Raw genomic sequence first — 15,558 nt, forward strand, 5'->3', positions numbered from 1 at the left:
AAAATCTGACCTGTGGCGCGTTTGTTTAGGTGTTGTCGTAACATTTTGACTTAACTAAAGAGAAATGGTCTTTATTATGTCCAAACGCACCTTTTACAAGTACTATTGTGTTTTGGATTTTGAAAACAAATCTATTTTAGTAATTTATAGCCACATTAACGTCTTTGTTCTAACATACTGGGGCTAGTTGTCACAGTTTATAGGCTACAAGAAATTGTTATACGTTTATGCAAATATAGGTTTCTAATCAATTTCTTTGCTTTTAAAAAAACACTGTTGTGGAGGCAGGAACAAACATGAACAGTTAATTTGTTCTACTGGGTAAAGTTGCCAAAGAAGCTTGTCTATATGCTTATTAGCAAAAACGTAAAGCATAAAATAAATTTGAACTCACCCTTATGTAACAGTTATAAAGCCTGTCGTGACTCATTTTATTGTTTTCATTTACGCATCCAATATCTTCAGCAAAAAATGAATAAATACATGCATACATAATAGTAATGTAATTTAAAAGGCTGATATCAATATAAAACACGCTCAGAGAGAAAACACACATTAGTGTAATCAGACTTTTGACTTAAAACCTTAGTTATAAATGATTTCCTATGTGACAGTTCGCTTCAGTCTACTCTCTGTGCTAGGAAACATGGTTTTCATAACTGTATGCAAGTTATTTGATCTTACACGTTGCCTCTTTTAATGCATCTGTGCACGCAGTTGTTTATTAATTGAGTTTTCATGAAATAACTTCAAATGCACAAAAAAAAGAGATCTTTATTTTATTGATTTATTTAGCAGACACAGAACACATAATACGAACAACAGTGAATATCACATTATTTAAAGTAAAAAAAAAAACAATAATTAGGATGCCAGTTTTTACAAATGCGCTCTGTACGTAACAGGATACTGGGTCAGAAACGTTTTAGGTTTTTAATCTTTTGCCCCTTCATGTCAGCATTAGTGTCACCTTTGTAGCTGGAAAGTGATGACCTGTCAGTCAAAGGCAGGTGAAGTTCACGCTGACTGGATTCTGGTCACTGAGGCAGACTGTGACTTGTTGTCAGTAACGGTGACTTCACAACAACAAAATCACTAGTCTTCCACGGCGCCCCAAAATATGCGAATACGAGGAATTTATGCACAATATTTACCATGCATTTGCTGATTGCTCTCAGTTCAATGTATTGCCCAGAAGCAGGCCGACTGATGCTGACCCGTCAAAAAAAACACGCATTACAACAACGAAAGCTTCTATACGTATTTTAACATTTGCATAATGATGAACAACGACAACTCATGAATATTTAAATAAAAAAAATGAACATATATAAATATTAATATTTTTAAAAAATAAAAAAGTGACTACAGACGAACAGAGCTATAACAGTCAATCAGAAACAAAGACTGCCGATCCAAAGAAAAAAAGACCAGAAAGCCAATAAAACCCTCATTTAATATAAAGTGACTTGAAGACACGTTCAGAAAAAAATGTCTGGAGTTAATAATGTCAAGCCATTGAATCCCCCTGCCCTTTCCAGACGCAGTCTCTGCTGTCCATATCCGTCTTTATATCCACAGGTTATCAACCGACTCCTCATTACTCAAGCCTCGTACACCGATCCTTCATTACATTTCAATGTTGGCTCCCAGTTTACATGTGGATGCACAGGGGGCTGCCCTCATAAAACATTTACCGGCGCTCTCTAAACTTTTATGCCGCATAACTTTGACTCTCGTCTGGAGGTTTATAAAAAAAAAAAAGAAGTTCTGTTGGACATAACCCCATCCGTTTGCGCAGACATCAAAAAGCATGATCTTACTGAGATGATACAGACTGTCATAATAGTCGAGTCTGTAACCAAAGACAGATCCTTTCTAACCATTCTGCACATCCGCATGCATTCAGGCATTTACCAAAGGGCCTCGTCTCATGAAAAAGGTCTCTTTTACTGTGGGCTATCCAATCAACCTCTCGGCGGATATAATGGTTGAATAGTAATGCATTATTAAAATCTTAAGAAATCATGTCCTCTAGTTGCAAAGAGGGTTTTACATTTTGTACAATTTCCACTGAAGCATTGTGGGTAAAAGTGGGTGTAGTGGTTAGTGTGTCCTTGTGCGGTTTGAATGGACAAAAATGGTCATAATAATCACTTGTGCATCTTGCTTGACTTGCCACTCATGAACCATTTTCACAGGCACTCTGAAATGAGGGGGCAAACAATGCGAACAACAGAAATATTGTTCTGAGAAATTGTGCCCACCGTCGAAATAAACAACTGGACTACCATTTCCAAAAGAATAACTTAATTAGTCGGTTTTGTGGGGAGAATACAACTCTCTAGAGCCACTTATGCTTCTGTGAGTGACAGATGTAAGAATAGGGAGAAAATTCACAGATCATATTTTTCAGAGAATTTTCAACGCTGTACACAAAGTTAATTCTCTTTTTGAGGGTTGCTGTTTGCTCTGTATTGTATTTTTTTTGTGTGATTTAAAACGTGCTAAACGAACGTCGTGAAAAGTGCTGTGCATTGTAAAACACAATTTTTTCTTAAAACAAATATTATCGGAGCACGCTGCACAAGAAAATATTATCTGACTAAATTCTGCACCTTTTTTTTTTCAGGGCATAAAAATATATTCTTAAATACTTTTGCTTAATTTTTGTTCATCATCAGACATACGCGCTTTAGTGGTTTGGTGATGTTCTGTTTTTCTTACGAATTCTACACGAATTCTACACGAATTCTACACGCACTGAAAAAACTGGTAACCAAAACGTTATAAAAATATACTCCATAAACCTAAAAGATAGGTTAAGATCGTAGAAATAACTTTTTTTTAAACACATTTTACATGCATTCTGTTCTGATTTAAACAAAAATAAAGCAAAGGCATATAGCTTGTATATGAATTATCATTCAGTTGGCGTATATTTTGTAAAAGCATTTACTTAAATGCCTGTATGTCTGTAAGGTGAAGCAGAATTCTCTGTCTGCTGTAATTTAATTACGACGCTTCATCAAGCAGACTTGTTACTCACAGTGTGACAGGAAGGTCTAATATTCATTTTTTATTCATAATAATTTTATTAATTTCCTCCTCACCGAGCCTGAGCACTGAACTAAAATGCTTGGCCAAAAAACGAGACAGTTTTGAATATCTCTTACCCCTGTTCCTTCACTCGCAGAGAAGCGCAATCACGCTCAGATATACTCCAGCAGCACGGCTGGACGGTCTTGTTTGGTTGCTGGTTTTACCGGGAGGCTGACAGAGCTCTATAGGGAAGCTAATCAGAGGTTGATCATGCAATAAAACCTCATATAGTCAATTAGCGAGGATGTATAATAAGAACAAACATCTAGATACCCTTGTTGGCATAACGTTGCCCGTCATAATCAAACTGACTAATTCAAATGCTGATCCTCTGTGTTTGTATTGTTATGGAAGCAAACAGCACAGGCCTGATCCATAATGGAAAAGCATTTTCATATTCTTAAACATATGTCATAATGCCATAAATAAATGGTAGCATGCTGATCGAGCGTGTGATGTCTAACGGACTAATCAACTGGTCAACAAGGTTTTATTTGTTAGCATTAATCGACGTAAACAATATTTATGAATACAATATGCAGTTAACATTAGTTGATACAATTTTTTTTATCATCTAACATTAACAAAGGTTAAAGGTTGTTCATTGGTGATTAATACATTAATTCATGTGGTAACAATTTAGTTAACACTGGTTAACTATTAACTATGACTTTTCCCTTCAATAAATTCTTAATTTGCTGCTTATTAATAGTTAGTACGGTAGTTGTTATCGGGTAGGATTAGGGACGTATAATAAGGTCATGTAGAATAAGGCATATTAATATGTGCTTAATTATTCTAGTAATATGCATGCTAATAAGCAACTAATAAGCTTAACCGTAAAATAAAGTGTTACCACTCATTTTAATAAACGAGGCCTTGATGTGAGTGTTACCAAATGATTTTACCAGTCGACTGATTTAAAAAAGCACATTCATGCACAAACAAGTTAGATACAATATTTCAAACCACAGATATAGCTCTAATTCATGCTAAATCATATCTGAATATTCAAAGAGGAGAGATATCAGCATTAACATCTAAACATTAATATTTTTGAATCATTGCTTAGTCTGATAACCTAATAATGGTACGCTTTCAACAAAATAAACTGTATGCAATTATTTCAAATATTCATTGGTAACACTTTACAATGAGGTTTAATTTATTAACAGCAGCTAACTGCCTCGTTGGCATGACACAACAACGAAAACCACTTCTAAAGAATGTATCAATCCGTTAAAAATGAATTTAAATTAAATTGAAATCAAAAGCTGAATCTGTTAATACCGCCTGATGGACCTGAGCTAACACAAGCTAACAATGAACAATTGCATTTATATTAAACAACATTAACGAAGATGAGCGAATCCTGTACATTTATAGGTCATATGGTAACGTTAACCAATGGGGCTTTATTGTAAAGCGTTGCACATATATAAATAGGTGTCTATTAAAAAGCAAAAGGGAAAACAGTGTTCTCCAGCATCCGTTTTATAACCTGAGGGGGGGAAAAAAAAAGATTTTCAAATGACAAGTTTCACAATTAATTGCAAAGAAATAGCAAGCAGCACTGAATTAAATGTGAAATTTAGTATCGTCTTGTAAAATGTACTCCAACAGCTTTTATTATTTCATTTGACTGCAACAATAGCAATATATATATATATATATATATATATATATATATATATATATATATATATATATATATGTATGTTTTGGTTTCATATCTCTTTTTCAGGCGAGCTCTGTTCTGCCGTATTGCATGAGTCATATTGTGTACCTTCATCTGATGAGGAGAGGTGAGAATGGTTCTCCTCATCCGGGTGTCACCTTTGCTACGAGACTCGAATGCAGCGGGTTCTCCTATGACACGTCTCCTCATTAAGGCCTCTTGCTGAGTAACACGCCAGATCTGACCCTGAAATAAACCCTACGACACCGGCGTGATCACATTATACGACAATTTCGCCAGTTAACCTCATTTAGCGTCCTAAACCTATTTACCCATCGCATAGTTTTTCATTTGCCTTTAACCCCGAGATGAAACCCAGGAAGGCGCAAATCAGACGCGGCGGTAAACTGACCGGCCCATCTTTGTCATTAGATTAAAAACGTCGCCAAAGCGTAGACTGTAATGATGACTTATTTGGACCGGTTAAAGATTTATGTCCTCTTTTGTCTACTTTTTTTTAAAGGAGATATTTTCTGTATCTTGAAGCAAAATGTTGCTATTGAAAGAGATTGAGAGATATTAACGCGAGGCACCAAGGACTTATAGCGTTCATTACATGCCCTTGTAAGCCTGCTATTTTTTATAACCAGAAGTCAGCAGTGCTGCTAGCACCTGCGTCCATGAAATGCTAGATCAAATGCTGTCCTTGCTCCCTGATGCCTGTAGGGACTATAGGGCAAGCTCGGGTTCTCCTCCAGGCCTGATTGTAATGGCACATCAAATGTGTCCCTGTTTGTGCACATTCTATCAAGTTTTGATCTTTTTTTTCTAAGGCCATGTGGGGCTTCAAAAGGCCTGCTCCTTCAAAAGCAGGTCCCCTTCAAAGTTGCGTGCACATTCATGGCAAAGGCATGCGCGAACCCAGCTATTTTCCAATCACTTATCTGTCCAGTCGGTGTCACGCCGGCTGAACAGCATGCAAAAAAAATAAATTATGCATGGCATTTTTGACGTGACGATAACAGAAATGCACGAGGTTATACAGTACATGCACATGTTGCTGATTGGGGCAGTAAAGATTTCACAAAACACAAGCACGCATGCAATGACACATTTGCAAACCGCACCAACAGCCCATTTTGTTCTGTTTCGCATTTATAAATGCACCATAACACCTAAGCATTGCATTTTTTATTGTACCACGAACATACATCGAAATTAAAAATCACTGTAGGGCCTTCACAAGTCAAACTGGCACTTGATCACAGAGATAAACAAAGCAAAACGATGGCGTTCGTGCGCAAAATTTGTATGCAAAAACTCCCTCACACAATGGGAAAGAAATGCACAAACACCTTACGAGGATCTTACGGAAATGATTGCAAATGACCAAAATGAAAACACCAGCACAAGCACGACAACGACGGTAAAAAGAAAAGTATTTCGGAATTCAACCTGTGCGGAACAGCAAAGCAGCATCCGAACGCACAAAGACAGAATCACTCAATCTGTGCAATGGGAGTGACAGGCGTGGAGTCAAACGGCATGATGAATATTGAAATATCAAACACTTATTCGCGATCAACAGGTCGCAAATAGTTACTTCCTCAAATAAAAAGAGTAAAATAAAGATACAAGCGGAGGAAGGGATAACATTAAGCTATAGCTCTCGATTTAGTCAGCCCCTGCCGTAAAATATTCCACAGTTTTTCTCTCGACGACGTAAAAAAAAACAAACGTAAAACGTTATTAACGATTAAAACTACCTGTTGCTTCGTCCAGCGCCGACTGTGACACTCGCTCCCACGCCAACACACACAGGTGACATTTTAACAACATGCATATTAAACCGAGAACATGTGAAGGCTACACACTGCGAAAACGACGTCTCGCTCCATCCGCTCTTCTTCCCGGCAGCGGCTCCTCAAACCGCTCGGATGCTCTCCGGCATAAAGAGCGTCTCCGCGCCGTCGTCTTCGCTCCCTCTCCCCCTCTCTCCCTCTCTCTCTAACGCCTCGGCGTCGTTCAGCACCATGTGTTGTGAACAGCTCCGGTTTTCATCCTGCGGGAGCTTCTTAAAGGCGAGGTCCATTCCACCGACAGGTGGCCCGTCGATTTCACCGACGTCGGTGACGTCACCGCGATCGGAACGGGGAGAAAACCGAACGCCCATTACGTCACCATAATTATGACTCGGGAACGGAATAAAACATATAATCTATCTATCTATCTATCTATCTATCTATCTATCTATCTATCTATATATATATATATATATATATATATATATATATATATATATATATATATATATACAGTATTTTTTTGTAAAAATCCTTTTCATGGTATATATATAAAAATATTATTATATATTATATAAAATATGATCCTTTTTGGGTATTACAAAAAACAAATTGGACATTTAACGTAGTCCAACTGTGTGCAAAAACACTTACCAACAAATTACTTCCCCGCGCAATAATTGAGCAATCAGGTTTGCATTATTGCTCGTTAATTTTAAAATCATTTATTCCATGAAGTATTTCGAGAGGCGTTCGGTAAGTTCGCTCAAGTATTCTTGCTCTGGAAATAAGCAAGGGCCACTTTAATCTATCACTGTAATCCGCTAATTACCTTCATGCACCTAAAGGTTTTTCGCTCGCATCCCATTGATTTCATCTAAGCGCGGAGAAGTTCTTTTAGCCCCCCCCCCGTAAGAAGAAGAAAAAAAGAAACGTTTAAGTAAATATAAACGGAAGGATGCAGTATTTTTAAAAACGAGTTATAATAAGCATGTGAAGTTGAATGAACACATGGCCAAGGCTGAAGGCTGTTGTGCTGGCAGAGACGTCCTTTCGCCCTGAACGAATGCAGCACTGACATGCAGGTCACAGTAAACACACACGGAAAGAGAAAATAGATTATTTGGAAACACTTGCTGGAAATATAAGGGGAAAAGCATGCTCAAAAACTCAGACTGTGTCCTATGCTGACATCCATATATATATATATATATATATATATATATATATATATATATATATATATATATATATATATATATGCAACCCTGTGTCCACACACATACAGTCCGGTTAACAAAATACAGCACAAGGGCAGTCACCCTCTTGCATCGGGTTCCCCTCCCCTTCCTGTTTCCCCTTTTGTTTGCTTCCTAGATGTAACCATAGCAACCAGCATCATAAAGCAACCGGTACTTTGAGAAATGTTTGCAAGTGACTGTCAGGATAGCCTACATATATACCCATAGACGTGTTTCACGCGTATAAGGAAAGGTACATAAACAAACCAAAGCAAAAGACAACACAGACAGTCGTGATGTGGCACCAGAGCCCTCATTGGTCCGTGCACGCATAATAAAGCATTCAAATGAGGTCCGCAAAAGATACATACAATAATTGTACGTAAACAGACATATTTGAAGAGGGAACTACAAGTGCTGTCACCGCGAGTCTGCTTGGAGTAGATCAAGCGATGCAACAATTCATGCAGTCTAGTCATGTTCCTAAGCAACAGAGACCTGTCATTTTGATGGCTAATCATCCAAGCAATCCCTCGTTGGACCTTTTAGACAAACCAAATGCTGCATGTGGAGAGTTTGTTTTGCCTCTGCCAATTTACTGAACTGATGTGTGCAGGATTCTGACGCTCATTTACTCAGGGTGTTTTTTGGGTTTTTTTTTTTTGCAGGGGTACAAGGATTTTGGTACTTGGTGCTCTTTAACAAAACTGAAGGACCTCGAGACTGAGGATCATAATTCATCTATGCAATGAATTCATCTACGTTTAACAGCGATAATGATTTTAATAAAGTGAAATAAAGAAAAAAAAAAGGAACATTTGAAAACCATCAGTAAATTATTCGTGAATATTCTTAAAAATGATACTCGGTTAAATTCCAGCTAATAATTTCTGAACATTATTGCAATTTTTTTTGCAAAACATAATTTTTTTTAATAAAAGAAAGAAATATTCTATCAGTATTCAATTATTTGTGGATATTTCAGAATAGTGTAAAACAAAACAAAACAAAAAGCGGTAACACTTTACAATGAAATTCAGTAGTTTAGTAAACATGACTTAAGGATGAAAAAAAACCCGTACAGCATTTAGTATCTTAGGTGATGTTTATTTCAGCATACATTAATGCATAAGTCGTGTTTGTTAACATTAGTTAATGCTTTGTGAACGAACAATAAACGACTGTATTGTCATTAACTATCAACAACACAGATTATTAAACAGCGTCATAAATGCATCGTTCATGTCAGTTATTATATTAACAAATGACAACTTATTATAAAGTGTTACCCAAAAAGTTAAAATGAAGTGAAAAATCACCCCTAAATTAGGTTCTGCATGCATCTACGTTTCCAACTGAGTATAGCGGTGATGATTTTGAGATATATATAAAAGTTCAACGAATATTTGCAAAACTGTTTGTGGATATGTCCGAAAAATGCCACTCGTGCACACGCGCCCCGAGCCTGAGCCTATTAGGCCGAAGATGTTTTTCTCTCTAAAACGTAAATAGGGAGGGGGCTGAAGGCAGTAGCTAAAAACTGCTCATTAATATAATGCTTCAACAATTAGCGCTTGTCTCGGGGTTTTATATCCGCTTCATAATATCATCTACAAAATGTCTTATCCGCTGTTGTGTCTCGTAATTCTTTGTGCTGCCGTATAGGTTAGCTACTGTAAACCCCAGCGGCTCTCCAATCTTCCCCTGCTCTTCGGCTTTAGAACAAAGGTGCTATTCAATGCAGCAGGACAGGTAAGAGCACCCAAATGGAGCTCAAGTGGGCACTAGGCTTCTTGACTAAATAGCCAATGAGCATTCTAATCTTCCATTCTCTGCCTCCTATTCCATTTTGATAATGCACCATCGCCAGCAGCTGCTAAAAGCCTGAGCGAGGAGAGGGAGGGGTATTACGGGAAATTTTTGGATGAAAACAAAACGCGAAAGAGGTTGTCTTCAAGACGCTTCTGCGGAGTCGGCGCGGGCATATTACACTTCAACGTTTTCTAAAGGGCAGCGCATTAAGACCGGCTCCTGTGGTCCAAAAATGGCACAAAATCAGAAAAATATTCCGCAATGCTCATATCACGCTTCTTCCAACGTCTTCTCTCTCTCTCTCGCTCCCTTTTTTTTTACTTTTTTGCTCCCCTCCAATCCCCCCCCATGTCCACAGCCTGCCATTACAGAAAATTACAACTTATATGTCTACATTCTTGGAAGTGGATAATTGGACGGAGGCCCATTATCAAGCACTCAAGCCATGCATGGAGCTGTATTTCCTGCTTTTAATACTCTTACTCGTTCCTACTTTAATTTTTGGCTTTAAGAAATACGAATACTGTAAAACAGAACAAGAAAAAGATGTCTGTCGAAATGAAGTCTCCATCAGCAAGAGTTCATGGGTCATGGGACTCTTTTCATTTTGTCTTTTTTGGTGAAACTTACTGCATTAGTCCGCTTAGCAAAAAGCTGAAAAGAGTCAGCGAAGTCATTCTTCTGATTTCATGGCAAACGCGGGTGAATCTCACACAACGTGGCCACATTTCACCCCGGATTCGACAGAGAAAACCTTTTACGTTTCAAAATGTAATCAGCGTGAAAGCGGCGCGACACATGATAGCATAATACACGAATACTACAATTTCGAGCACGTAGTTGTTGTAAGAACAATAAGTAATGTATTTGCATTTTTTTTCAATCACGAGCGTCAGCTGAACTGCCACGAAAAGAATTCAGAAAGAATTTGGGAGATTTGAAGAGAGGAAAAGATTAAAAAATAACTGAACAGTGCTATTCTTGTGAATAAAAAGAAATCTAATAAAATAAAACGCTTCATCATTTCTGACAGAACGCAGCGGTAAAGATTCGGTAAAACAACATAAAATAAATCAAATAAAATATAAAATTATTTAAAAAAAAAACATTTCTAATTCATCAATAATTCATCAACATTGTAGTGATAAACATGAGGGTATTTAAAATACATAAAATAAAATAATAATATCTATAATAATATCTATAAAATAAAACAATATTAAATACAATATTTTACTGAAATAAAATAATGCTTTGTGGATCTTTCTGAAAATCACACTCAATTACATCCATATGTATCCCGACAGCATAGCAACAATGAATTTGGGACTTTTTTTCTCATAAAATAAGATATCCTTTAATGAAAATGTATTTTTTTCGCACTTTTGATTATGAGGTAAAATATGCCCCAGATAGGTTTTTGTGAGATTAACCCATGCACAATAGAATCACGATGCCAAAATTCATACAAGAACTCACAATGGCCGCTGACCCTAGACTAAACGGCAAAACAATAAAAGCAAGAATAATACATACAGCGCTGTACAAAATTGCACAATGCACATGTCAACTGAGAGGCTGTAGGTCCATTATTGTGTATAAAGTATATAGTGCTTTTAAAATAGTGCTGCAAAATTACGCTAGTTACAGAAGAGAATTAGGGGTTTGGGAAATATAGGTGCATAGGAGGAGGTCTACCTGAAAGGTTGGTTGGGTGGGTTGTCACATGGAGTTGTTGAGTAGCCTGACAGCTTGTGAGAAGTCAGTTAAATGAGGAGATGGTGTTCACAACAGGGTTACAGAACGTGTAAGTGCTCAAAAGATTCGGATAAATCCTTCCAGATACAATACGTATGTGGCTTTCATACTGTATGATTACCTCCTTTAAATAAGTCTTCAATTATACAGAGAATGCACATTATGATTGCAAAATCTATGCAGATATCCAGCAGTGTATCTCCCCGTGGCGTATGAAAGCGTGCGCTACTAATATGTGCAAATGGATGCCTGAGTAGCTCTCATTATATGGTTCCCAGGGTTACTCGGGTCTAGGTCATGTATGCTTCCAAATCCATCTGCAATATTTACTGCCAGTTTAACCCTTGACCTTGAAGGAACCTTAAGTGAAGGCAAAACAGCATTCGAGTAAAATATCCATTTCAAGAGAATGCCACATTATAACAAATTATTCTCTGTAGTACACAAACAGCCGCCGCCGAATATGTGTGCGTATGTATATAAAGTGTGTGTTTTCTTTTTTTTTTTTAGTAAGCCCTTTGTTATGTGTTTCCACATGAATGTCAAAACCGGAGAAATCGAACAAAATCCCCAGTGGAAGTTATAATTTCAGCGCAATCAATTAAACGCTTTGTCACAATAGGGAAAGGTGAGATTGGTGCGGTACTTTAATTAGGAGCAAATTGTATCTTGAAGTAATTGCATAATAACCCATTAAAACTTTCACCTCTCAGCGATTTACAAGTGCATTTGTTGATTTGAGAACAATGTGGTTTAAAATACAACCCATGGTTCAAAATAATCAAGTTTTAAGTCTTGCGCGGCGCATTTAAAGAAGACTCCATTATTTGCTTTGTTCGCAATACTGAACAAAAAATAAATAAATTAACAAAACATATTTACAGTTAGTGCGCTGTTTTTGTGGACAGAAAAATGTGAATAAACCCTAAACCTAAAGTATTAATCTGGTACAACTAGTCAAATTGTAAGAGTTTACACCACAGCTAAAGAGAATGGTGCAGAAAAACAATATGGTTGGAACAACTTTCAAACCAATTTTCCCGGCTGATGATTGCTAAAAACATTGATAGCTATTCACAATCCATGCTTTTAAAGAGCTTAACATCTAGTTGCAGGTGACAGAATCACAGTGTTCAGTTACGACGAACAGAATCAAACCAAATGTGATTTATTAGAAACACTTTGGTGGACTCTTTACATTTGGTGACCACCTAGCAATACATCAAAATCGCATTTTAGCAACCGAACTGCAACACCCTAACATTGTGGCAATGAGTTCTGCACGTGCATTTCTCCCAAAAAATCGTTAAAAATGAGCTTAAATGTGCAAATTGACACGGAGTGGTTGGACTAGGTATTGCAGTCCGAAATCAAGATATTGGAGATGGTTTTCTTCATCTGGCCGCTCCTACTCAGACTTGACGCACACGCTGGTTGCCAGATTCCCTCTCAGACTCCTTTAATTTACCAGCTTCAATGATTTAAATTAAACACGCTGCGTTTTCCGCCAACTGGCAACCCGGAGTTATGTTTGCCACCTTAGGTTTTCTACATGTATTTATGCTTGGATGTGAACGAAAACAGCGCATCCTTGTGTAGCGGCGGACACAGAACAGCGTACACAGGTTGTGTCCGGTGGATACTCTCCAAAATGGTGCTACGGTAATGCAGAGAGACAAATTGGGAGATAAATGTTATTTTTATTTTCTTTGTGATGATGTCTTTCATACTTTTCTTTGCCTTGACAATCATCTAAAATGTTCGAGGACGAACTAAGCTTTTATGGGTTTGGAACCACACTGGGGTAAGTGATTAATGACAAAAATTTAGATTTTGGGGTGGAGTAACCCTTTAGGGGAATAATTCACCCAGAAATTAAAATGTTATCATTAACTGCTCACCCTCATGTCGTCCCAAAACCAAAATACCTCAAATTAAAGTTGGCATGAAATCAAAATTGACAATATTTATTTTGTTTGCCCACATCTAATAAATGACCAGCCTTCTCTGATGACATCAGTTTGACAGCTTGGGCATGAGCATGACATCACTTACCACGCCCCTCCCATCATTAACCACGCCCCTCCAATTTCTCAGCGCTCATTACTGAATGAAATGCCTACCTTACTACATCCAATCAATGTGAAGTAGAAAAAACAAGCCACGCCCTCTGGATATAGTTTCTCTCTGAAGTATGTCACAATACGGAATTTATCAATACTACAAAATAATAATTTATCAATGTCCTTGCTACCTTTCTGGGCATTGAATGTGATGGTTGCTGTCTGTGCAGTTTCAGAAGGATCTTGGATTTCATAAAAAATATCTTCATTTGTGCTGAAAGGATGAACAAAGATCTTAGAGGTTTGGAATAAAGGCGGGTAGCTGGGAGACCAGCCTAAACCAGCTAAGACCAGCCAACCAGCCTAGGCTGGTTTTAGCTTTTTTTTCACATTAAGAAAGATAACTATAACAATAGTTTTAAAAAACATTCACGGAAAGGAATAACAGAGCAGTCAAAACAATCTCTTCCAGTTGATGAGATATAAAAACACTGACCCATCAGAATATACTGGAGCATTTAAAGCGGCAGACGACAGAACTGAAGTCTTACTGGGTCCAGGTTTTTTTAGCTCTATTGCAAACTAGTGTTACCATATGTTTAAATATATTATCTTTAACTTAACGAATAACTTCATAATTCTTCTCGTTATTTCCCTATGTTTGCTTATGAACCGGAAGTCAAAAGCCTTACCAGAAAACAGCTGCTACAGCTTAAAGAATGTCTGACGATGTGTGTTGACAAAAAGTGGGGACACAAATTAGAAATCTTATGACTGTGTCTGTCGTTGGCCCTCCCGTCACGAGGGCGGTGGAGAATGCGTGCAAGGGCACGAACGTGTCCCTGAAAAACAGCCTTCTTTTGATATATTGTTTAGTGTTGCTCTTGATGAAGCAACCCTTTTTTTTTTAAATCATAATTTTTTTTAAATCCATTTTATAGCATATAAATCATTCCTTCTCTGCAGAAACAGTTTTAGGCATGATGAAAAGCCAATAAATCATATGGACTCACACCTGAAAGGCATAATTGAGTTAAAAACATTATTATCAATAACAATCCCTCATAACATTTACAAAAAAATAAAATGGTTGAAAAAATAAATAAATACATATATATATATATATAAATAATTAACCAGTCACATTTGCTGGACATGTTTTGTAGCCATTGCTCTTGAAGTGAAAGGACCTTAACACTGTCATTGTCCTGTTTATTACAGCGAAGCTGCTTTGAAAAATCTATATTGTTTAAAGTGCTACACAAATAAATGTCTCTTGATTTAAAACCTTGACATAACACAATCCGTATGAATAAATAACAAGACTTCCCAACTGATTAAGATGCAAAAATGTTTTAACACATCACAAAGACCAGGAACGCGTTCTCATAAAATAATTAAAAAACTCATACATATCGCAGGCAAAGCATTTAACACTATATTCAATCAACCTTGTTGGCTCCGGTTTCTAATCACTGCCCACAAAATCCCAGCAGGGATACTCAGGTTCCATGTCAGAGCCTCCACCGGATGCACGGGCTATCTGAGGACATCTGAGATTCTCGGCCATCTGGGTTAAACGCTGGTAGGAGTCACGCTTTGTCGCTGATGAGCCGTGTTTTGTGGTGGCTCTGACGCTCGGTGCGAAAGGAGACTGGGAAAAGGACAGCTGTTGCCGGGGAGCCACAGAAAAACAGTTCCTGCAAAACGCACCAAACCGTTTTTGCTCTGGTTCTAAAATCGAATCCTTGAGATTTAAAACTATAAGGCTGATCCACAGACATCCAGCAAGCTTATACGCGGACATTAACATGTCTGGGAATAATTTGCTATTGTCATTTATGTATTTTTTTCCCCCAGTCCTCGAGCAAAAGCGTGCACTAAAGCTAGTATAAAAGCAGATGTGCATTGCAGGCCTGACCTTGGTTGCTATGGGTACTAGGGACAGACTTATATTCAACCGCCTGCCTGAGTTCCTGCTAATTGCCGTTGTCATAGCAACGAAGCACCTGATGTAATGGTAGGAAAGGGCAATAATCTTACAAGGGTCCATTTATTTATAGGGAGCTGTTCCACCCTGTGCCTGTCAACTTGGAAACGGA

The sequence above is a fragment of the Puntigrus tetrazona genome, chromosome 7 (genome assembly GCF_018831695.1).
Source record: "Puntigrus tetrazona isolate hp1 chromosome 7, ASM1883169v1, whole genome shotgun sequence".
NCBI classification, from domain to species: domain Eukaryota; kingdom Metazoa; phylum Chordata; class Actinopteri; order Cypriniformes; family Cyprinidae; genus Puntigrus; species Puntigrus tetrazona.